Genomic DNA, 24,450 nt, shown 5'->3' with positions numbered 1-24,450 from the left:
ACATGGGGTTTTTAGCTTTTCCCTGCAACTAATATTCAGAAGCATGCTATCTCTGATTTTTCCACTTCACTATCATGGCTACTAGGGACGCGAGTGGTGCTGTGGTCTAAACCACAGAGCCTAGGGCTTGCCGATTAGAAGGTCAGTGGTTCAAATCCCTGCGACATGGTGAGCTCCCGTTGCTCTGTCCCTGCTCCTGCCCACCTAGCAGTTTGAAAGCACGTCAAGTGCAAGTAGATAAATAGGTACCGCTCCGGCGGGAAGGTCAACGGCGTTTCCGTGCGCTTCTCTGGTTCGCCAGAAGCGGCTTAGTCATGCTGGCCACATGACCTAGAAGCTGTCTGTGGACAAACGCCCATTCCCTCGACCTATAGAGCAAGATGAGCGTGGAACCCCAGAGTCGTCCGCGACGGGACCTAATGGTCAGGGGTACCTTTACCTTTACCATTATCATGGCTACTAAGCATTGATAGACCACTTCCATTAATTTGTTGAATCCTAATCTGCGGAAGAGGGTGATTGGGACCTTAGAGTGTGGAGCTGATCACAACAGCAGCAAGAATACTTATCGCAAAGTATTGGAAGACACAAGATCTACCCACCTTGGAAGAATGGCAGATGAAGGTGATGGACTATATGGAACTGGCAGATAATGTTACAATACTTTAAGATTGAAGACTAGGATAAACAAAGAGGGGAGGGATTTGCTGAACTAACAAACTGAATTGGAATACAGAAAAGGGAGGCGTGAGGAGGTCCGGGAAATAAGCAAATGAAAGATAAGTGATTGAAAGACTGAATTGTTTTTAACGATTTTTATTTTGTATTTTTCTTTTTTGATTTTGTAATGTTTTGAAAATTTTAATAAATATCTTTAAAAAAAAAAAAGAGTGTGGAGCTGATATTGCCAAGGTTGCAGGTTCAATCACCATACAAGACAGTTGCCTATTCCTGCATTGCAAGGGGGTTAGACTGGATGATCCTCAGGGTCCCTTCCAACTCTACAGTTCTATGATTCTATGACTTCAGTTCCCATCAGCCCCAGGAAGCATGGCCAATGGTCAACACAATGGGAGTCACAATACTGTAACATCTGGGAGGTCACAGGTTCTCCACTGCGGGTTTAGTCCGTCTCTCCCTCTATGCTAATAGCCATCACCATACCTGGCAGTGAATTCCACCATCATCATATACTATATTATATTTGGTATGTAAATGAAACTACATGTGCATCAAAATCGCAAAGGAGTCTACATAATACTACAATAAAATGCAGTTGTGAAGAGCTTCGAAAAGGTCTCTCCAAGCTGAGTGAATGGGCAGTAAAATAGCAAATGCAATTCAGTGCCAGAAAGTGATGCACATCAAGGCAAAAAATAAAATAAATGTAAATAGTACTGTTAGAGGCAGAAAGCCTCAGAATACCAGTTGCTGAAGTAGGGAGAGTGAGGATGTGCTCAGTTCTTGCTTGTGGGTTTGCCATCTTTATCTGGCCAGCTACTGTGGGAACAGACGGCTGGGCTTGCTGGGTCCTTTGACCTGACCCAGAAAGCTCCTCCTAGGTTCCTTTGTTCTTCTAAGACCCATTATCTGGGTTTAGGTTAGGAGATAACAGAAAGTATAGGCTGGTCATTGCCAGAGATGACATTTGCTTAGTAAGAGAAAAGTGAGATACTGTCATGACTAGCTAATGCAGAGTATCAGGAGGGGTGTGTGTGTGTGTGTGTGTGTGTGTGTGTGTTTTGCCACCCTTTACTTTATGTGTTCCAAGGCAGCCAGTGCCAGATTTACGTATAAGCTAAACAAGCTATAGCTTAGGGCCCCCCAAAAAAATTAAAGGGGAAAAAAACTGGATGTACATTTCCAAAATATAAGATAAAAAACAAATAAAATAAAATGTACATACAGCAACAGTGTTTTAAAAAAATACATATTTTGTTATGTGCAAATGGCTTTAGATACCTATTAGGTCCATGTAGCATATACTCAACACAAAAAACAGCAACAATTTGTTGTTGTCAAAGGACAGCTGGACATATAAAGGGGCCCATTACCTTCAGTAGCTTAGGGCCTCATCAGACCTCAATCCGGCCCTGAAGGCAGCACATCCAGGCAATAAGCCATTTTGGCAGTGCTGCGCTCATTTCAGAAGCACTTATCCTTGGCAGTTTCCCTTTCTGCAGTCCCTCCTCCTTGCCCCTCCTCTGCTCACCATTATCAGCTGGGCGGGTGATTGATGAGCAGCAAGCCACTTTTTGAACAAGGGACTACAGGGGGAGAACTTGGTCCCTTCAGTTTCCTCGGGTTTTGCAGCACGGGCAATTAATCTTGGTGCCCAGCCGAACAAGAGGGAGCGTGAAATTTGAGCTGCAAATGGCATTTCAGTGTATCTGTACATCCTTTCTATCCCACTCCAGAGCTCTTGCCCCTCCACTTGGCTCTCTGATAAAAGCTTGGGTTTTTTAATTTCCCTTTAAAAAAAAAAGCAATACTGGACAGTATTTATTTATTTGATTGCTTTAAAGTATTTCTAGACATTCACAACAACTCACAACATAAAATATACAGATAGCCTAGTCACCTTAAAAAAAACAGGGTACCAACTCTGCGCAGGCTGAAAAAATGGACCAGGTTTAGCCTGGGTAAAATAGAAGTGTTTTTTGCAGGAATGTGGGTACTTCTTCTGCAAACTAACACAGATGTATTAAGGTAAAACATTGGAGAATTGTGTGTAGTTGATGTATGTTTGTGGAAGCGTTTGCACCACTAAGGCCACAGTGACACACGTTGAAGTTGCATTTACTTACTTACATATTTTATTTGTATACCGCCCTTCATTCGTAGGTCTCAGGGAAGTCTACAACATTAAAATACGAAAAACAAAACCCAAAGTACATAATAAAAACAAGAACACCCCCCCAAACCAATAAACCCTCCCTCTACCCCACTCCCTCCCACAAATACATTTAAAAGGGTACACATCCCACTTGGATTACTATGCTCTTTGTGGGGTTTCCTTTGCAAAGTGCTCAGAAACCTCAATTGGCTCAAAGAACTGCAGCCAGATTACTGACTGGGGCTGATTATAGAGACAGCTTTACTGACTACAGGTCTGTTTCAGGGCACAATTCGAAGTGTTGGTTATGACCTACAAAGCCCTACATGCCTTAGGTCCAAGATATCTGAGAGACCATATTCCCTCCTATGAACCAGTCCGGGTTTTGAGATTTTGGGGGGGAAGCCCTTCTCTTGCAGGCATAGAGAATAAGCCTGTGGTGCTTATTGGCTGTGGCAGTGGGAGTGCCTGATTTATACCCATTGCGAAAGATCAGAGCTGTTATAGGGCCTTGGTGAAGGATGGGAACTGAGAATCCCAAGTTGCTCCCTCCCAAAAAATATTGCAAGCTAGGGATAATATTGTTCTTACGCAGCTGGCATAAGGCTTCCTTAGATCACGCATGCGTGAAATGCTTTGAACGCTCAAGAGAACAGTACAGCTACTAAATGTTATAGTTACGTGGGCGTGATTGATAGGTATCAGAAGTTAAATGAAGTGTGGAAAATCCTTTCTCCTGCTGAAATCTTACTGTTTTATAATGTGCAGGGAGAATTCTGATGATGCATATATTGACTGGAAGACATGAATTTAAGTGGCATTGCCCAGGAATCTGTGTCCCCCCCCCCCTTCTTATTTTTGAGACTGGCATATTGAGGGGGAAGGGAATAAACCATGCATGGAATAAAGAAAGAGCTGGATTAGCAAGATTTCGCTGCATTCCACAGTTGGAATTCAGCACTTAAAGACCAGCCAGGCTGTTGTGAAATGCTCTGCTGCTAAAGAGACTGTGAATATCCTTTTGGCATCTGTTTATCTCTTGTCCATCAAAGATTCAATAACAGTGTGTTTGGGGCTGAAGCGAGGAGCTCAGATGCACACAGCTTTAATGTGTAAGGGAAGAAGAAAAGGAGTAGAAAGCAGTCACCCTGTGATCATGAGATGAGCTTTCTGCCCTTCTGATTCCTTTAATTTTGGGAGAAATCCTTTGATAAAAGGTGAACCTTCCACTTAGATTGTTAAACTGTGCCCAGGGATTGGCTTGCCTCCCTTGGATGGTTTGGGACTTAATACAATAGTGGAGAGAACACAAAGAGTTGTATGGAGTTTTGCACAATGATCCCTGGTCATGCCTTCATTGGTCCTGGGAACCACCTTTCTGATGCCCCAAGAATGTGATAAAACAGCTTGATCTGTTTGTTTGAAGGTGAGGGATCCTCTGGGATCTCAGCCTGGCACTCCTCTTTCCTGCCTCTTCCTGGAGTGACTCTTTGGGTACTTATGTCCCCAGATGGATAAAGAAAAAAGAAAGGGCTGATTCTAGCATGAGCCCAAAGGATTCCTTTTCAAAGTGAGCCATCAGTGCACGCACATGTTCAAAGTATGGTGAAATAGTGGATCTGGGGGCATTCCATACAGCTGTATCTGTTGGGTCCTACCCCCAGATCTGTCCCTATCACCAGATCCAATTAAAGTTTGAAAGGACGTGTGCCCAGAAAATATTGTGTCTCAGCTTGGGGTTGAACTATGCTTTATGCTTTACCTGCTACATTGGAAGGCTTAGCTGGCCGGTCTTAGGAAGTGGGCCTCCTCACACATAATAATTGGTCCTTTCCCTTCTGTGAATTGCAGAATTATTGTAAAGCGTAGGAAAGAATTAGGCTGTTAGATGACCTGTTTAGAGAAGCTTTTAATATTTGATGAATTATTGTATTTTAATATTTTGCTGGAAGCTGCCCAGAGTGGCTGGGGAAACCCACCCAGACGGGTGGGGTATAAAATAATAATAATAATAATAATAATAATAATAATAATAATAATAATAATAATTTTACATTGGCACGCTGGGTGACTAGAATTCATCACATTGGTATCCCACTTCCTCTAAGTATAGGAAAATAGGTGCAGGAGAGCGGCTCAAGGAGCTTCATGGCTGAGCAGAGATTTGAATCCAGATCTTCTGCATCCAAGTGCCAACCTTTTATCTCTCATGGCTCTCAACTTTGAATATTACAGCATCTTTCTGAACCTGGCTAGCTTAGGTGCACGCCTGGATGCTTGCCTGCAACTTGCATGTGGCCAGGGAGCTTGAGGAGTCCTTGAGGAGTCCTTACCTCCAGACTTCTCTTTCACCCCAGGATCTTGTTATGTAAACAGCAACAGTGTCGTCTCTGGTGGGTGGAGTTCCCAGCTCCAAAGAAAAACACAATGACTTAAGAATCACCCAAGGGAGTCTACAAGGCACCCTTGTCTCCATGGGTGGGAATCAGCCTCTCCTGGACAGGCCTATGGAGGGGGGGTGGGGAGCCATGTGCACTTGCCCTGGGCCTCAGAGGGCTCTCCTGGCTGGGGACCCCAACAGAGACCGGCTGCTTTTTTGTTTGAGTTTATAACTTCATTCCAACGAGATTCCCATCCCAGGCCACTGAGAAGCTCTGTACGGGCCTGCTTCTGGGAGTTCAGCAGAAACCGGCATTGAGAAAGGGGCTAAGCCCCATCTCTCCTCCACCCACTAGTCCTTTTGCTCAATGTTGCATCCTCTCACAGCAGCTTTTTGTTCTTCTTGGAGGGTGGAGACATGGGAAGTTACACAAAAGTCTGAGGAACATGTAGTTTGGCACCCAAAGTCCCTATGATTCCTTCTTGAAGAACACAGCACGACAACCCCGAGAGCCTGTCCTCTGGTTGTGTGCATGAGCAAATTGCCAATTGTGCTTTTTCCAGAAAGCCCAACTCCAGCAAGAAACGCCTCTCCTCCTTTACTTGGAACAGTGTCTCTGGCCTTTGCTTGGGGCAAATGTTCCCCCTTTTGCAATCAATCTTGGTGTCTGGAGCAGTCTTGCCGCATTCCTAAAGAGCACTTCGTTTCATTTTCATTTGTCCTCTCTCCCTTTTCCTTGCTATTTTTGCCTGCAGAGCCTGCAATGTTTAACTTTCTGTTGAGCCTGGAGGGGGTGAGAGGAATGAAAAATGTCTTGATTTGGGGAAGGAGCAGAATGGGTGTGCCTTCATGGTTTCAGTCATTGTTGTAAGACTCCTCAAGCCTCTGAGTTGGCCGAATAATACAAGTGCTTTAAACAGATGTGCTCATTTTGCTTAGTTAGGTGAGGGGATTGCTCAGTGGTAGAGCAGTGGCTTTGCATGCAAAAGTTTGTGGGTTCAACCTCCAGCAGAAGAAGAGCCTGAAGGATCAGGTCTGTGGTCCATCTATTCCAGCATCTGGCCTGTAGGAAACGCTCAGGCAGGACCCAAACACAGTAGCCCTTTCTCATCCTGTGGCTCTGAAATATACTCAAGAGTCGCAAAGTGATTTCATGCTCTTTATTCAGCTCATAGTGGTGAGGAGGCATGAAAAGTCCCCTCAAAATATCTGCTTTATATACATTATTTACACAATGGGCTGCATGTGATTGGCCAATTCCGGAATTCTCCTATAGGCCAATCAGGTTGTGGATTCATTTCCATCTGGAGCCGGATTGGGTGGCTCCTGCAGACCAATCATACTGCTGCATTGTTCTAGGACCAATCAGACTGCTGCATATTGGATCCTATTCACTCAGTACATAACAGGCTCCAAGCAGCTGGTATTCAGAAGCATTCCTGCAGCAGACTATGGAAGCAAAATATAGTACAGTCGTACCTTGGAAGTCGAACGGAATACATTCCGGAAGTTCGTTCAACTTCCAAAATGTCTGGAAACCAAAGTGCGGCTTCTGATTGGCTGCATGTAGCTCCTGCAGCCAGTGAGAAGTCACGCCAGATGTTCAGCCTCTGAAAATTGTTTGAAAACTAGAACATCACTTCTTGGTTTTGATCATTCGGGAGCCAATTTGTTCGGGAGCCAAGGTGTTCGGGTTCCAAGGTACAACTGTATAGTGGTTCCTTGGTTCTCGAACTTAATCTGTTCCAGGAGTCGGTTCAACTCCCAAAACCGTTCAAAAACCAAGGCGTGACTTCCGATTGGCTACAGGAGCTTCCTGCACTCAAGCGGAAGCCATGTTGGATGTTCGGCTTCCAAAAAACGTTTGCAAACTGGAACACTTCTGGGTTTGCGGTGTTCGGGCACTGATTTGTTCTACAACTAAGCCTTTGGGAACCAAGGTACCACTGTAATAGCTATTGATGGCCTTCATCTCCACGAACTTGTCCAATCCAATCATCTTTTAAAGCCTTCCAAGCTGGTGGCATCTTCCACTTGCCATTTCACTTTTCTGCAACCAGGGCCAGCCCAAGACATTTTGGCACCTGAGGCACACCCCAAAATGGTGCTTCCCTCCCTGTCAGGGAAGAAGGGGTGAGGGAAGATCTATATCAGGAACACGGTGGGGGAAGAAAGATCAACATGGGGATCTGCTGCCCCTGGTGGAGTCTGCTGCCCGAGGCAGCTGTCTCACCTTGCCTCTTGGTTGGGCCGTTCCTGTCTGCAACTAATGACAGGTTGGAGACAGCTTTAAATTGAAGAAACAGCACAGGGAGGAAAGGTTGACCCACCCTTCTCAATACCATAGCCTCAGTCCAAGTATTAAAAAAGAGGTTTCCCAGGTTTAGATAATCCATTAAAGACAGGTTCCAGGAGTAAGAGTAGAGGTTGGCAGGCAGGTAAAAGACCCAGGGAGGATTTATGCCTGGCCAGGTGAGCAGGAACCAGAAGGCTACCTGGTGCGGACAAGGGTGGATCTGCGCTACGACACTTCCTGCTTCCTCCTCTACTTTGCAGCCTCCAGTGTCTCACCGCAAAGGGCTTCACTCTGTTTGATTCCTGTGGAAAGGCTCCATTGTCAATAAACCATCGTATCCTGACAGGGGGAGAGAACCATAGGATGTGCTAATCTCACGGGTATGTGCAAACCTGCATTTGAGGCCTGAAAGAAACCAAACCGCCAACTTAAACTTGTGCCTAGAGGTCTGTGGAAAGCCAGTGCAGAGCGCAGATGGGGCTCAACAGCATCATTTTAAGGACAGGTGGGCCATTTTAGAGAGGCAGTCTATGCAACCACTCCTCTTGTTGCTGTAAGACACACAGGTCACAATCCCAAGTGTGCATGTGGGACTTCTATTTTGCTTGTGCTTTAGCAACTTGCTTCACCTGAAATGTCAAAGCTGATACCATGGTCCAGCATGTTTAAGAAGAGACCAGCATTATACTCAATTATCACTAAGCTTATTTTATTTATTTCCAGTACTGTTCTATCCTTCTCCTAAGGTTGCCATAGAAAGTTTTTTTTTAAATCTCATTTTTAAAAAATCAATATAAAAGTAATTATACGAAAACACTAAAAATGCAGCATGCAAAGCAACAGAACCATAGCAACCAGCAGCTAGCATCTCCCTAGCTTGTTTCCTCCCTCCATCAATAGGAGGACACAGATCAAGCCAGGTGGATCTCTCTTGGAAAGTCATTCCAAAGTAGCAGTGGCATAACATGAAAACTCCACCCACCTCAGTTCGGGAGGGAGGGAGGGAGGGAGGGAGGCGCTGGGGTCTCAGTTGTTGTCTTGAGCGCATGAGAAGGCACATGCAGGGGAAGGCAGTCCTTTGGGCATTCTGCTTCCAGATCATTCAGGGCTTCAGTGTTTAGCACTGGCAACTTGAACTGATCCAAGAAACGAATTAGGTAAGCAATGCAGCTTAAAAATACAGTCATACCTCGTGTTACGTTTGCTTCACGCTGTGGCTTTTCAGGTTACGAATGTGGCAAACCCGGAAGTGTTTACTTCCTGGTTCTCCATGCGCAGAAGCGCTCTATTGTGCTTCATGCACGCACAGTAGTAGTGCTCTACTTACAGACTTTTCGGGGTGCAAATGGCACCCCGAAACGGATTGCGTTCGTAAGTAGAGGTACCACTGTATCAGTTATATACTTGGACTAGAAAACTGCAGCATTTTTCACCCGTTGACATTTCCAAGCTGTTTTCAAGGGCAGCCTCCCTAGAGGGGAGCACATTCTGCAGAATACCCTGACATGGTTACAGTGACCAAGTATGCCTTCAACAGGAAAGGGAGCTTCAACATGCAGAGGCACTATACCTCCAAATTCCAGTTACTAAGGGCAGCTGATGCCTCCACTGTGTCACATTTGTTGGTTTCCTAGAAGCATCCAGCCAGCCACTGTTGTAGGCAGCATGCCAGACTAGATGACCATTTTTGTCTGAGCAAGCCGAACTGCCCCAGGACCAGTCTAGTCCATCATCCTGCTTGGAACAGTCCCAAGCCAGGCGCTTCCAGGAAACAATAGAAGTAGGACTTAAGTGAAGACAACCCTGCTGCCTGCTCTCCAGCAACTGGAATTCAGAGGCATCCTGTCTGCAACATGGAGGTTCTCTTGAACAATTATAACTGGTAGCCTAGCAGTTGACCCTGGATTTGTCTGATTGTTCCATATGTTCAATTGTGCGTTGTGTGAAACACTGCTTGTGCCTTTTTGTATGGAGGTAGTCTCTGACACAAAATAGGGTGTGTGAATATAATACTGCCCGGGGGATGGGTGACCAGCACTACCAGTCTGCCAGCTCCATCCAGGGAATCCTCCCACTTGCCATATTGTTGTCCTTACCATGTTACGTATTAAGTCTACACTGCTTCTGAGCCCAAAATGAGGCTTTCAGAGCAGTTGGCAGTGTAACTATTTACAACAAATGCAACACGTTTGTCACTGATCCCTTTCACCTAAGCAGCATCAGCATCCGAGGATGCCTATCTAGTCCTTGTTGCGCCCCAAACTGCCTTCCGCACGTGGCTTGCCGCTCCGCCGGGCGCTGCAGAAGCGTGGCAGCTGCCTGCTCGCCTGGGCTGCGATCTCTTCTGCCGCGCGGAGGTGCCTCCTCTGGTTTTGTCGCCTGCCCGGTCCTTTCAAGGAAGCCGCCTCGCAGTTCCCTTCCGGCATCCCGGGGAAGCGCACGGGAGCAGCCGGTGCGGGGCTCCTTCGCGTGGGCACCTCGCCGCCGTGCGCCCTCGCCCGCCGCTCTCCACTGCGCCTTTGCGCGCTTGTTTTTCCGAGAGCCGCTCCCTTGTGCTTGGCCAGAGCCTGCCAGGTGGCACCAGGGATCCCAGGAGCGTCGCTGGGTTGGAGTGGCTCTGGCGGCATGTGTTTAGTTTAATTATCCAGTCAGCTGGTGTGGGGATCGAGGAGCAGCAGCAGCAGCAGCAGCTCGGCTCTGGTGCTGAATCCTCCTCCTGTCGCAGCAGCAGCAGCAGCGAGCGCACGCCAAATGTATTCCGAGCAGCCCGGAGCACATGGAGCCGAGGGGAGGCGAGGGAGCCTTGCAGGGGCGGCATGCTAGCCTTCAGGTTGCTGCTGCTGCTGCCGCCGCCCAGCCCACGAGCGCGCTTGTCTCGCTGGAAGCCGGCCAGGTAAGGGCAACAGCCCCGTGGAGAGGCGTCCGCGTTCCTCTCGCTTCCGACGGTTGGGTGTCCTTCATCCAAGACCTCTCTCCCGCCGGGCGCTCTCCATTGGCTGCAAGGCGGGAGGCAGCGAGGAGGACCCCCGGCGCCTCTTATCTTTGTTTATGTAACCGTGCAAACCAGAGGCAATGTCCAGCTGCAGAGGGGCAGCTCGATCTCGCCAGCGACGGGCTGCTTTGCCTTCAGCATTGAAGCTGGCGTTCACTGTAGGCTGACCTTTGGTAGTTTGCTCCTTCTTGCCTCCCTCTCCCCCCCCCCCCTCTCGTATTCAGTAGTGCTGCGTAGTTTCTGGAGAATGCTGTTAAGTGCAAACTTGCCCATTTCAGCAGTGACCTTGAAAATCAGCGTATAAAAGTTCAAATTGGTCATACTTGGCACGGATACTCTCTGCACGTTGCTTGCAGAAGTAGGCACACGGTGGGGGGGGGTTGGGGGGGCTGTGGGGGAGACCCTTAAAGGGGAAAGCAAGTCAGAGGGGGAAAGAGTTCTTGGAAGGGGGGAAGCCCTGCCGAGCCCGCTAATCATTGACAAGCACTAAAAGCAGAAGAAAAAAGTTAATTATTTCAGATTGCTTTCTCCTAATAAGCTGCCGCACAATAGCAAGGAAGTTTTTCCTCTGGTGGAAATTAATTTGCTGCTGTCGTATCAGCAAGTTCTAAACAATTGCTGAGTGAGGAATGTTGGACTCCGTGATCTGGCTTGAGACTCCAGAAATGTCGAAGGCACATTTTAAAAGCACGCAGTAAAAAAAAGGCAGGGGGAGTGGTCTTACTGTTTTTGATCACTTCAGTGGATTATCAGCACTGTGCTTTGTGGCTGAGGACTTAGAAGCACCGTGAGCAAGTCTGCCCGTAACAGCCAAAACGTACCGCTTGCGTTATGCTAACGTGTCTCTGACAGAGTTCCACGTGCTGGGGAAGCAGAATTGGCACAAATAGCTGTATGTAACAGTTGCTACACAGCATGCAGTGGAAGTGCACGGCTGGATATAGCTGCACCAGAGCAATGATTTGTTCCAGACTTGGAACCATGAGTGCCTGCAGTCTGATAAGATGCATTAATATGTGTGCGCCATATTGTGTAGCGGTTTAGCTTGTGTGCGGTTTTGCATTAGGCTTGCGCCCTTTTGATACACAATGCAGACCTTCACAGATGTGCCTAGATGGCTGGTGGTTTGCATGGTTTCCTGCTGGCAATCGTGTGGCATTGAGGTGGTGCATGGCGTCCAGTGGCGCTGAAACCTTTTGCTCCTGTTTAGCTCTCCACTTCCACCCTTCATTTTTAACTTCTGTGCAAAAAGCTCCTGTACCGCACTGTACAAACCTTCCTGTGCCTGGCCTGGAGATGAGACTCAAGAGCTCTTTTCCCTGACCGCTGTATTGCTGCTGCTCTTTCCCTGTGAGAACTCCTTTTTTAAAAAAGTGCCATTGGACCCATTCCAGAAAAGGTAATTTTTGAGCAGAAGTTAAGTCCAGCTGCTTTTATTATCCCTGTCTTAAGGTTCTCCTACTCCCAGCATGGACACACAGCACTACATCTATTAAGTTTTGTCTAGATGCATGGTTATGATGCATAGATCACTGTTAGTTTGGAGACAGAAAATTCAAGACGCTCTGCAGGTGTGGGAGGCAGAGGCTTGCGTGTACGAGGAAATGCACAAAGATTTGTACTGGAGCCAGAATGGGCAAAATGAGAATGACTTTGGACCTACGGAGCTTCCTTGTAACGAGTCAGATCCTTGGCTCTCCTAACCCAGTACATTTTCTCATCTGGCAGCAGCTTTCCAATAGCCTTTTCTAAATGGAGGCCAGGGGTTGACTCCTAGGCACGTTCAGATGACTTGCACTGGGTTGTGGGCTCCCCCCGAAAAGTCATCCTATTAAGTTACCCCACCCTGAGTGAGAAGATTGGTCATTGGACATTAAATGTGGCACCAGTGGCAACGAACACCCTGAATTGTGGGCGGGGAACCTGCAGTCTTCCAAATGTTGTTGGACTCCAGCCTGGCAAATGGTCAGGGATGGTGGGAATTGTATTCTGGCAATGTCTGGAAGGGCAGAGGCTTCCTACCTCTGCCCCAAATCCATCTCTCCATTCTCCTGCTCTGCTTCCTCTTAGTTGCGGAGGTTAGTATTGTGAGGTTTGGAAGCAAGAGGTTCTTTGTTATGGTGCTGCCTCTTTCAAAGTGTTTAACCAAAGAGGGATTTTGTTTGTTTCATTATTATCCCTTCTTTTCTCCAGCATGGAAATTAAGGCAGTGTAGGTCTGTTTCCAGGCAATCTGCTTGGCTTCGTTGTTGCCTTATTCATTACGCAGTCCAGTCAAAACAGTCGTCTTAAAGAAGGCCTTTTTGAATGTCTGAGTCCTTTGTTTTCTGCGGCAGCTCCTGCTGTTTTTCCTTTATCATCTTGGTTTGCTTAAGGAACTGTTTCTTTGTCTTATAAATTGCATGTTTCTTGGGTTATTTAATAGACAGGAGCCTAACACATTTTATAAATAAATAAATGAAAGTGAGGCTACAATAAAGCTTGCATTGAAAGCAGAGAACCTTTGCCAGAGTGGGGGAGATGTACCTGTATGTTGCCAACACACATATGTTCCAGCTCTTCTTCAAGTCCTCAACCGACTACGTATCCAGCAGTAACTACCCTGGAGTGAAAGCACGCATCTATACTACCAAAGTAGGGACGCAGGTGGCGCTGTGGGTTAAACCACAGAGCCTAGGACTTGCCGATCAGAAGGTCGGTGGTTCGAATCCCCGCAACGGGGTGAGCTCCCGTTGTTCAGTCCCAGCTCCTGCCCACCTAGCAGTTCGAAAGCACGTCAGAGTGCAAGTAGATAAATAGGTACCACTCCAGCGGGAAGGTAAACGGTGTTTCCGTGCACTGCTCTGGTTCGCCAGAAGTGGCTTAGTCATGCTGGCCACATGACCCAGAAGCTGTATGCCGGCTCCCTCAGCCAATAAAGCGAGATGAGCGCCGCAACCCCAGAGTCAGTCACGACTGGGCCTAATGGTCAGGGGTCCCTTTACCTATACTACCAAAGTAAAATAGCTTTTATGTTTTCATTCCTCTTAAACGGGAAGCCTGGAAACAGAGATTTGGTGAAAATGTTATGAATTTTGCATTCTTTGCAGCCTCACAAAACTGCAGCTACTAGTGTGCATTAAGAGAATCATGGTATCTTACACCTGTTTCAAACCAGTTGAAGTTGTGTAGACAGACACAAGCAGCACAATTGACTCTGTGGCTAATACCCAGTGTGAAAGTGCTTCTGAAGTAGGTATTGGGGGTGGGGGGGGAGAGATGTTAATAATATATAGTTCAGGCTTTGCATTTAAGTTCTTTGTTTAATGTCCTTTTTGCACTATAAATTTCAGTACTTTGGACTCCTGTGTGTGGACTCTCTTTTTCTCCCATCTTGCCACAGCGAGCCATTTGTTCCTGCAAAAATGAGGCCATGCTTTCTTAGCCTGTGATGTTTATGATCTGCTGTGTGTGCCTGTTCAATTGCTTTTTAAAAAACTGGCCGAGATGTCAGTGATACCTTGGAAATCCTCTCAGGTTGGTCTGATCTAGCCTCAGTTTGGAAACTGCCTTGAGAGTTCTCCCTTTTCTGGACCATCTTAATGGTTTCCAGAAACAGTGTGAAATGAAAGCTAGGATCGGTGTTTCCTGCTCTCTGCTCCTCAGTTTTTAAAGTTGTGCTTCACATTCTGTCCTGTGAGCATATTTTGTGCTAAATCCATTTGACTTCCCTTATTTTTCCAGCAGTGACATTAGAACCCAAAGGTTGTCCAAAGGGCACAGGATGATGCAATCACCAGTTCTCCTTTCTTCCTTTGCAGAAAGGAGTCGCTTTCCAGCATTATGATGATCTCAGGAGTGTGGTGCTTGGAGAGCTCCCCCGCTTCTCTTAGCAGTAACACATTGATAATGTTTTCTGTGACTTGTCATGAATAAGCTTGATGGATTCCTAATATGCTAACTTTCAGTTGCCATAAGTATAAAAGCAACTTCAAGCTGCATATGGAGAAGGATAAAGTGAATTGCTAGCTGTGTGATTGGCCTATTTTGTTTGTTAAGTGTAGCCCTTCTCCCATAAGGATCCTTCTATTGACCCTGGGGCTTCGTTAGCAGAGAGTGCTTGGTCTCACGTAGTCCCATTGTGTGTCACTTCCTAGACCAGGAATGTGAAAAACCTGATATTTTATTTCCATGGAATTTTTTGTGTCACCTCTATCTCCACAGCCTCAGAGGTACAGTGGTACCTCGGGTTAAGTACTTAATTCATTCCGGAGGTCCGTTCTTAACCTGAAACTGTTCTTAACCTGAAGCACCACTTTAGCTAATGGGGCCTCCTGCTGCCGCCGTGCCACCAGAGCACGATTTCTGTTCTCATCCTGAAGCAAAGTTCTTAACCCGAGGTACTATTTCTGGGTTAGCGGAGTCTGCAGCCTGAAGCGTATGTAACCTGAAGCATATGTAACCCGAGGTACCACTGTATATGGAATGTCCATGGAGTTTCTTGGCTGTCCTTCCCTTTGTGTCCTTATTCTCCCCATCACCAACACTGAAAAAGCCCTCCACAGATTGTTGCACATTATAGCCACAAGCTAGTGCACATGGGTGCACATTTTACATTGACAAATGAGTGCCACGGTTTCCGTTTTGATGACTTGCCTTTCATGCATAAGCACACGTGCAGTTGGGCCTGTGTAGAAGAGAAGAACAAAGTTGAATTAGCAGGCCAAGCAGACCAGGGGATAGGAAGCATGTGGCCCTCCAGATCTTGCTGGACTACAATTCCCATCATCCCTGACTGGCTGGGGCTGTTGGGAGTTGGAGTCCCACAATATCTGGAGGGTCACAGTTTCTCCAACCCTGACAAGAATAGGGTCTGGAAGTGATTGCTTTGCTTGCTTAGGCTGGATGTTAGCCATTGCCCACATACACCCCAATCCAGTTCTGCTTGTGTGTGGCTAGTTGTGGAAGCAAATGCACATCCCATAAAGAGTAATGCAGTGCTGAGGACATTTGGTCTCAGATGTGCCTTCATAAAGCATTCAGCCCGTGATACCCCCCAACAGCTTCAGTATTCGGATGCCAATTAATTCTCCCCCCGAAAGGAAAATAAATTGGATAACCAGAGCGCAGGAAGACTTCAGAAAACTGTCTGCATCGGTGCATCAAGAAAATGTGCATTAGCAATTGAACTGGTTGGATTGCTGCAGGATCTCAATCTTGGGCTTTCTCCCCAGGTATCCAGGCAGCAAGAAAGTCCATACCTTTCTCCCCCTTGTCATCTTGGAAGAGCAGAGAGCTACTTAGCCAGCAAGTCTGTCAGCTAAGAAATTGATGGGAAAATATTGTAGGCCAAGAACCTGCTTTGAATTAAATATGTGGGCTCCTCTATGAAACGAGGGGCATTGAATGCGGTGTGCTGTTGTGAGTTTGGTCAACACCCCTTACTTAGTATTAGTGGAAATATTGCATTAAAACATGTTACCTAACTCACTTAAGTTGAAATAATTGGTCTAGCAGAGTATCTAAGAATCTGAGCTGTGGATCATGACACACCCTTGGTTCAAACCTTGCTTTTGTCATGAGCAGTGCCCTTGGGAAAGCCTCAGTTTGCCTTCAAGCCATCTACAATATGGGGCAATTATACCAGTCCTAGTTCCATGGACACTGTAAGTAGTGCTTTCTTTTCTAGAGAAATAGGTGCCAGTGCTCACCATGAAGCTGTTACAGTAAGTGCTACACTTTTTAACCACAAAAAGGAGGTGTCGGTATTGCGTACCCCTTAAGTACCTCCTGAAAAGAAAAGCACAGATTGTAAGGATTATTGAGATAATGTGTGTATCTCAGGAGGACTCTAAAAGTGCTCTTATAAATGCTTAGTATTTTTAATATGGTTGCTCTTTACAGTGAGGCACACTGTGGCTTCTTTTTGGTTATGTATTACAGGCACCTCTCTGTTGGACTTTCTTCGCCAACCGAGCTTGTGCAGCGACTGGGGCGATGGGATAAAAACTTGCCCGCAATATCTCTGCTTACTTTATTTTTAAATAATCATCAAACAGCTGCAACTCTACACCAGCCAGCAGAATACCAAGCAGTTGGTCAGCTTAAATACAGTTTTCAAAATAATCAATTACCCTATCACATCGCTGCATTTGGTGCAGCGGGTAAACTCCCCCTGCTATTTAGTTAAATTGTTAAGATACTACAGGTGTGTTGAATTGTTAAGAGCTCACAGATGTGCCGCCATGCAGGTTATAATTACAAACACACACCTCTGAGTAGCACCACTGACCACATCAATATTAAGAAAACCCAACACTCTCCAGTTGCAGGATCTGTACCTTTAATGCCGTTGGCCCAGGCCTGTGGAATACTCTGCCAGTAGATGCCTTCTGTGCCAACTTTTAAAAGCCTGCTGAAAACTTTTCTATTCTGTCAGGCCTATGCAGGCAATTACGAACCTATCTCCCACAATGGGTTACTGATCTTTGTTTTTAGCTTTCTCTGCTTTCATTGTATGGCTTCATCTTATTTTTGGTGTTGTAAACTGCGTTGATATACAGTGGTACCTTGGTTCTTAAACTTAATCTGTTCCGGAAGTCCATTCCAAAACCAAAGCGTTTCAGAACCAAGGCGCACTTTCCCATAGAAAGTAATGCAAAATGGATTAATCTGTTCCAGACTTTTAAAACAACCCCTAAAACAGCAATTTAACATGAATCATAGAATCATAGAATCATAGAATCATAGAGTTGGAAGAGACCACAAGGGCCATCGAGTCCAACCCCCTGCCAAGCAGGAAACACCATCAGAGCACTCCTGACATATGGTTGTCAAGCCTCTGCTTAAAGACCTCCAAAGTAGGAGACTCCACCACACTCCTTGGCAGCAAATTCCACTGTCGAACAGCTCTTACTGTCAGGAAGTTCTTCCTAATGTTTAGGTGGAATCTTCTTTCTTGTAGTTTGGATCCATTGCTCCGTGTCCGCTTCTCTGGAGCAGCAAAAAACAACCTTTCTCCCTCCTCTATGTGACATCCTTTTATATATTTGAACATGGCTATCATATCACCCCTTAACCTCCTCTTCTCCAGGCTAAACATGCCCAGCTCCCTTAGCCGTTCCTCATAAGGCATCGTTTCCAGGCCTTTGACCATTTTGGTTGCCCTCCTCTGCACACGTTCCAGTTTGTCAGTGTCCTTCTTGAACTGTGGTGCCCAGAACTGGACACAGTACTCCAGGTGAGGTCTGACCAGAGCAGAATACAGTGGCACTATTACTTCCCTTGATCTAGATGCTATACTCCTATTGATGAGGCCCAGAATTGCATTGGCTTTTTTAGCTGCCGCGTCACACTGTTGGCTCATGTCAAGTTTGTGGTCAACCAAGACTCCTAGATCCTTTTCACATGTACTGCTCTCAAGCCAGGTGTCCCCCATCTTGTATTTGTGCCTCTCATTTTTTTTGCCCAAGTGCAATACTTTACATTTCTCCCTGTTAAAATTCATCTTGTTTGTTTTTGCCCAGTTCTCTAATCTGTCAAGGTCGTTTTGAAGTGTGATCCTGTCCTCTGGGGTGTTAGCCACCCCTCCCAGTTTGGTGTCATCTGCAAATTTGATCAGGATGCCCTTGAGTCCATCATCCAAGTCGTTGATAAAGATGTTGAATAAGACCGGGCCCAAGACAGAACCCTGTGGCACCCCACTAGTCACTCTTCTCCAGGATGAAGAGGAACCATTGATGAGAACCCTTTGGGTTCGGTCAGTCAGCCAGTTACAAATCCACTGAGTGGTAGCATAGTCAAGACCACATTTTACCAGCTTCTTTACAAGAATATCATGGGGCACCTTGTCGAATGCCTTGCTGAAATCAAGGTAGGCTACATCCACTACGTTCCCTTCATCTACCAGGCTTGTAATTCTGTCAAAAAACAAGATCAGGTTAGTCTGACATGACTTATTTTTCAGAAATCCATGCTGACTATTGGTGATCACAGCATTCCTTTCTAGGTGCTCACAGACTGTTTGCTTAATGATCTGCTCCAGAATCTTCCCTGGTATTGATGTCAGACTGACTGGGCGATAATTATTTGGGTCCTCTCTTTTCCCCTTTTTGAAAATAGGGACAACATTTGCCCTCCTCCAGTCTGCCGGGACTTCGCCTGTTCTCCAGGAATTCTCAAAGATGACTGCCAGTGGTTCTGAGATCACATCTGCCAGTTCTTTTAATACTCTTGGATGCAGTTCATCTGGCCCTGGAGACTTGAATACATCTAAACTAGCCAAGTATTCTTGTACTATCTCCTTAGTTATTCTGGGCTGTGTTTCCTTTGCTGAATCATTTGCTCCAAATTCTTCAGGTAGGGCATTGTTTTCTTTATCGGAGAAGACTGAGGCAAAGAAGGCATTGAGGAGTTCAGCCCTTTCTGTGTCCCCTGTTTGCATTTCACCATTTTCTCCTCTGAGTGACCCCACTGTTTCTTTGTTCTTCCTTTTGCTACGAACATACCCATAAAAGCCTTTTTTGTTGCTTTTAACCTCTCTAGCCAGCCTGAGTTCATTCTGTGCTTTAGCTTTTCTTTGTGTCTACACGTGCTGGCTATTTTTTTGAATTCCTCTTTGGTGGTTTCCCCCCTTTTCCATTTTTTGTACACATCCTTTTTTAATCTTAACTCAGTTAAAAGTTCTTTAGATAGCCACCCTGGCTTCTTTAAGCACCTTCCATTTTTCCGTCTCATTGGTATTGCCTGACGTTGTGCTTTTACTATCTCCCTCTTAACAAACTCCCAGCCATCATGAACTCCCTTTCCTTTTAGTATTACTGTCCATGGGATCTCACCCAGCACTTCCCTAAGTTTTATGAAGTCGGCTTTCTTAAAGTCAAGAAATTGAGTCCTAGTATGCTTGGCTGCTCCTATCCGCTGTATAGTAAACTTCAGAAGAGCATGATCACTCGCGCCTAATGATCCTTCCACTTCTACCCCACTAACCAGGTCATCAACATTGGTTAGGACCAGATCTAAAATGGCTGTTCCTCTTGTTGCTTCTCCCACTTTCTGGACAATGAAGTTGTCTGCAAGGCCAGTGAGGAATCTGTTTGACCTTATGCTCTTGGCTGAGTTTGACATCCAACAAATATCCGGGTAATTGAAGTCCCCCATTACTACTATCTCCCTTCCTTTTGCATGCTTGGCCATCTGTTCCAGGAAGGCATCGTCTATGTCCTCCGTTTGGCTTGGGGATCTATAGTAAACTCCCACAATGAGATCTCTGTTATTCTTCTCTCCCTTAATTTTGACCCAAATGCTCTCACATTGGCTTTGAGGTTCTAAATCTTGGATCTCTTCACAAGTATACACATCCCTGACATATAACGCCACTCCTCCTCCTTTCTTGTCTGGTCTGTTTCTCTGAAATAGATTGTATCCCCCCATTATTACATTCCAATCGTGCGATTTATCCCACCAGGTTTCAGTGATGCCTATTATGTCATATTTAGTTTGCTGTACCAAGAGCTCAAGCTCATCTTGTTTATTTCCCATGCTTTGCGCATTAGTGTACAGACATTGAAGTCCATTAATCATTCCCCCGTGTCTCTTATTTATGAATTTTACTATCTAACGAGACCATTGATCCATAAAATGAAAGCAATAAACAATGTACTGCAGTCAGTAGCTGAACTGGGTTCCACACAGTCACAGAAACAAAACAAAACCAAAAAAGCCACAAAACGCAAAATAAATAGCAAAAACAGACAGACCACAGCGTAACACTCAAAACGGAAGTGTGACACTCAAATTGGAAGCGTGGCACTCAAATTGGAAGTTCTGAAACCAGAATACAAACTTCTGGGTTTGCAGTGTTTGGGTTCTAAGTTGTTTGAGTACCAAGGCGTTTGAGAACCAAGGTACCAGGGAGACAATACCAAACACCCAGAACCAAGTGGTCTTTGATATTGCAACTTCACCCTAAGAACCCAAGGAAGGGACACTGTCATGTGTTGCCTCTTGAGAGTATTGCATTCAAACTACAGTGGCACCTTGGTTTGCGAACAGTCTGGTCTGCATACGTTTTGGATTACAAACACGTCAAACCCGGAAGTGCGTGTCCCGGTTTATGAACTTTTTTGGGGTTACAACCCCCCCCTTTTTTTTCTTTTTTTTTGGATTACGAACAAATTTTTTTGGGAGGCCCCGTTGGCGAAAGTGTACCTTGGGTTACAACCTGTTTTGGTTTACAAACAGACCTCCAGAACAGATTATGGTTGTAAACCAAGGTACTGCTGTAATGAGGAAACCAGACAAGAGTGCTGGTCCTGGACTTTGCAGTCCAGCACTGAAAATCAATAAGGATGGAAAACAAAAATCATTACATGCTCAGCCACATATCTTTCCCAGTCCAGGTGTTGAGACCCTTTCAGTTGGAGTTGTCAGGATCAAACCCTGGTCCATGGCCATGAAAAGCAGCTCCTCTACTGTTGAGCCATTGGCCTGTCGCTAAGTGTCAACCGACAATAGTAGTGCAAAGACTGGGGGGATTTGTGGTGATTTTTATTCCCAAAGAACACTCCCTGCTGCCTTGGGAACTCTTTGGAGTTGAAGAGTGAGGAATAGGTGTAGGTACAAATAAATCAATGACCTACTTTGGAGGGTGGAATAATTAGATAAGAGAATAGATTCAGGTAGGTAGCCATGTTGGTCTGACACAGTCAAAATAAATTAAAAAATCGTCCAGTAGCACCTTAGAAAACCAACTAAGTATGTTCTGGGTATAAGCATGCACACAAAAGCTTATACCCAGAACATACTTAGCTGGTCTCTAAGGTGCTGCTGGACAATTCTTATTTATTTATTTAGATAAGAGAATGTTACTTGCTTGGAGCCTTTGAAATAAGGCACTCACAATGGCACCATCAGGGCAGGACTTTGAGGCAAAGGTAGGACTTACCATATATTGAAGTAGGTGGAGTATTGCATACAACCATATAAAGAGCACAGTTCCCATAAGACCCTGAAGTCCAAAGTCTAAAATTAGCAAAATGCACCGTTCATTATATATGAACGAAGAGCAATTCAGAAAGGTTGACTGTGGCATAAGTGTCCATGCCGCCATCAGAACCAAAGAAGTGTCACGGTCCGGTCTACGGGCGATCGAAGTCCTGGCTAAGGATGTTGGGACCGGGGGCAAGATGGCGGGGTGGGAGCAGGAAACGAGAAGCCAGGGGTCCGAGGGTCGGGAAGCAAGGAGTCATGAAGTCAAGGGTCCAAAGGTCGAGAAGCCAAGGAGTCAAGAAGCCGAGGTCCAAGGATTAGGAAGCAAGAAGCCAAACGCAGCAAGGCAGAAAACGTGTTGCTGTGGCAAAGAACCGAAGGGAAATGCTGACCTTATATCCCTTCCCGGCTCTTGCCACCAGGTGCAGTGAGTTACCAAGCAGCCTCACCTGTGCAGCCATGCCTTGCCTCTCCAGAACAAACTTAGGAAGGCCCCAGTCCTGCGAAGCCCTACTGGTCACAGGGCCTGGTTCCTGCATGCACTCCTGACATGAAGAGCCTGCTGAATCAGGCCAACGGCCTATCCAATCCAGCATCCTGTTCTCGCAGTGGCCAACTAGATGCTGGTGTAAAACCAGCAAGCAAGACCTGAGCACAGGAGCATCTCTTTCCCGTCCTGTGGTTTCCATTAACGGGGGCTCAGGAGCATCGCTGCCTACAGTTGTGGAGTCAGAGCACAGTTCTCATGTCTAGTAGCCCTCGATAGCCCTCTCTTCCGTGAAACCCAACTCCATGCAATGGGAATCTGCAGACTGACCAGACCAATTGAGATAGTATGGGTTAAGTGTGTATACCAGTGATGTCCAACCGGTCGACTGTGATCGACAGGTAGATCACCTGGAGATTGCAGTTGATCGTGGTTGATCGCTGGACGCTGTTAGACCACTGATTGTCTCTGCCCACGGCCCCCTCGCTCTGTCCCTCTGTCGTGTCAACAACTGGCCTCCCCCCCAAAAAAACCCACACATGCTCCTCCTCCCTCCAATGACAATGAGTAGATCACTGCCAGTTTTTTTTTAATACTGGTAGTAGATCACAGTCTCTTGTGAGTTGGATGTGCCTGGTGTATACCATCGCATTCAGTGTAGTTGCCCATAATGTTTGAAGCAGCCCCGACCCGATAGGTTGTTATAGTTGTGAAGAGCTTGGCTTCCAACTTGATGTGGTCTCCTTCCAGATCCAGTTTTGAGTCTTTTCAAATGCAAACAAGGAGAATATACAGAATGTCCTTTTGACAAGTGTTCCCCCCAGGTAGTTCAGTTATCCAGGTAACTGTCAGATATGTTTGCACTCCTTCCTCTTGTGTTGAGATTTGTCTGGGCTGCTCTTGTTTGCTAAAGTCAGAGGATATCTTCTATAATGCAGAAAAGAAAATAACATTTTTTGGGGGGGTGAGGGTATATTGGGAATTCCAAATAAAACCCACATGATCTATTCGTTAAAAAATTATTGGGCTGTATTCCATGTTGGTCCTGCTCAGAGTAGGCTCATTGAAAATTATTATTTATTATATTTGTATACTGCCCTTCATCTGAATAATGGGCATGACTCATTTAGCTACATTAATTTCAACGTGTCCACTGTATAGGGAAGTTTTTACTGTTTGATGTTTTACTGTATTTTAATTTGTTGGAAGCTGCCCAGAGTGGCTGGAGTAGCCACCCAGTCAGATGGATGGCATATAAATAATAAATTGATTATTGTTGTTGTTGTTGTTGTTCTTATTGTTATTACTCTGAGAGTAACTTGGTTGGATACAACTCATTGGAATTTTGCAGAATATATTGGCTGAAATCTATAGACATAGAATAAGTTAGGATGAAAGGAGTAACATTCTTTCCTGCTGGGCTCCCGATCTTGATATTTGGCTTCTCTCGCTTGTTTTAATTTACTGCTGGGCTGTGATAAGGAGTGCAGAATACCATATGAATAAGCAAACTCCCAAGAGTTTACTGTCCAGCAGAGCCTGCGCCCATAAAGCCTGCAAGTAGCTAATTACCTTTTGGAGGAGGGGAAATGACACTCTCTTGAAAAATTATTGACATAATGCTACACTTCAAAGTGAAAACCCCTTATTTTTGCAACTGTCTTTATGTCTGTGCAGCCCCTGCTAAATGAGTGTGAATTGCTGTTACGCAGTGTTGCAATGCTGTCTTATACTGCATCAAAGTACTTGACTGCTATCAGCGTGTGTGGGTAGAGTAGACAATCAGCCATTAATTGTTTTGCTCATCAAATACTCAACTTGCCTGTCAGAGATGTCAGCCTTTGACAAGTAAACCGGATCGATCACATGGCGCGTATTATTCTTCATTGTACGGGTGCCTCACTCTGAGCTCAGCAGAGCTTGATTTGGTTGCCAAGATGTATCACTGAAACATGTGTGAAGGAATAGCAGGACACAGTTCCTCTGAGCACGTGCCAAATTCCATTCCTTTGTCGTTGAGCAACCGCAGCTAGATGTGGGATATGGCACTTAGGGGAGGAGCCCCCTCCCCCCGAAAGGAACCATTGCAGAAATTGTTCTTCCCTCCCTCCTCCTCCTTCTTCGGCAGATTTAATCTTATCAGTGACTAAGTAGACTGAACAAATGGTGGACGAAACCTGCCGAGCTTCATTCCATTCCGTTTACAGAAGCTCTTACTTTCCTGAGTGCTTGAGTTTGTCACTAATCGGTAGGCTTCTTTGGAGCCCATTTGCTCTCAAAAGCAAGAGAGATGTATGAAATTGAAATAATTGCAGCAAGTTAAGAACTATCAATTCCACCTCTTGAGACTTTTCTCGGGGCTGCCTAACTGCGGGAACTTGGGGAAGCTCTCACTCAACGCTGCTGAGTACAGATAATTTTCTTCGCCCGCCCACCCAAGCTGTCACGGTCCTTGAATGATGGTCTATCACAGCACAGCTTGGGGTTGAAAA

The 24,450-nt window shown here is 45.8% G+C and overlaps 1 protein-coding gene across 6 annotated transcripts in view; it reads left to right on the top strand.

The window, feature by feature from the left end:
• The window catches only part of NCOA1 (nuclear receptor coactivator 1), a 296,235-nt gene that overhangs the window by 149,688 nt on the left and 122,097 nt on the right, over window positions 1-24,450 (top strand). The window contains exon 1 of one of the 6 annotated variants that reach the window (XM_083494094.1): window positions 7,773-7,892. The exons of 4 other annotated variants lie outside the window; for them this stretch is intronic. The gene's annotated coding sequence lies outside the window, so the exon portion shown is untranslated. Of the gene's footprint in view, window positions 1-7,772; window positions 7,893-9,988; window positions 10,406-24,450 lie in introns of those variants that run through there. One more of the 6 variants, XM_083494095.1, reaches the window with a different exon arrangement.

The sequence above is a fragment of the Podarcis liolepis genome (assembly GCF_965112155.1).
Source record: "Podarcis liolepis genome assembly, chromosome: 3".
Classification (NCBI taxonomy): Eukaryota; Metazoa; Chordata; class Lepidosauria; order Squamata; family Lacertidae; genus Podarcis; species Podarcis liolepis.
The sequence above is the reverse complement of the archived record's forward strand: the minus strand, read 5'-3'. Positions and strand labels throughout refer to the sequence as shown.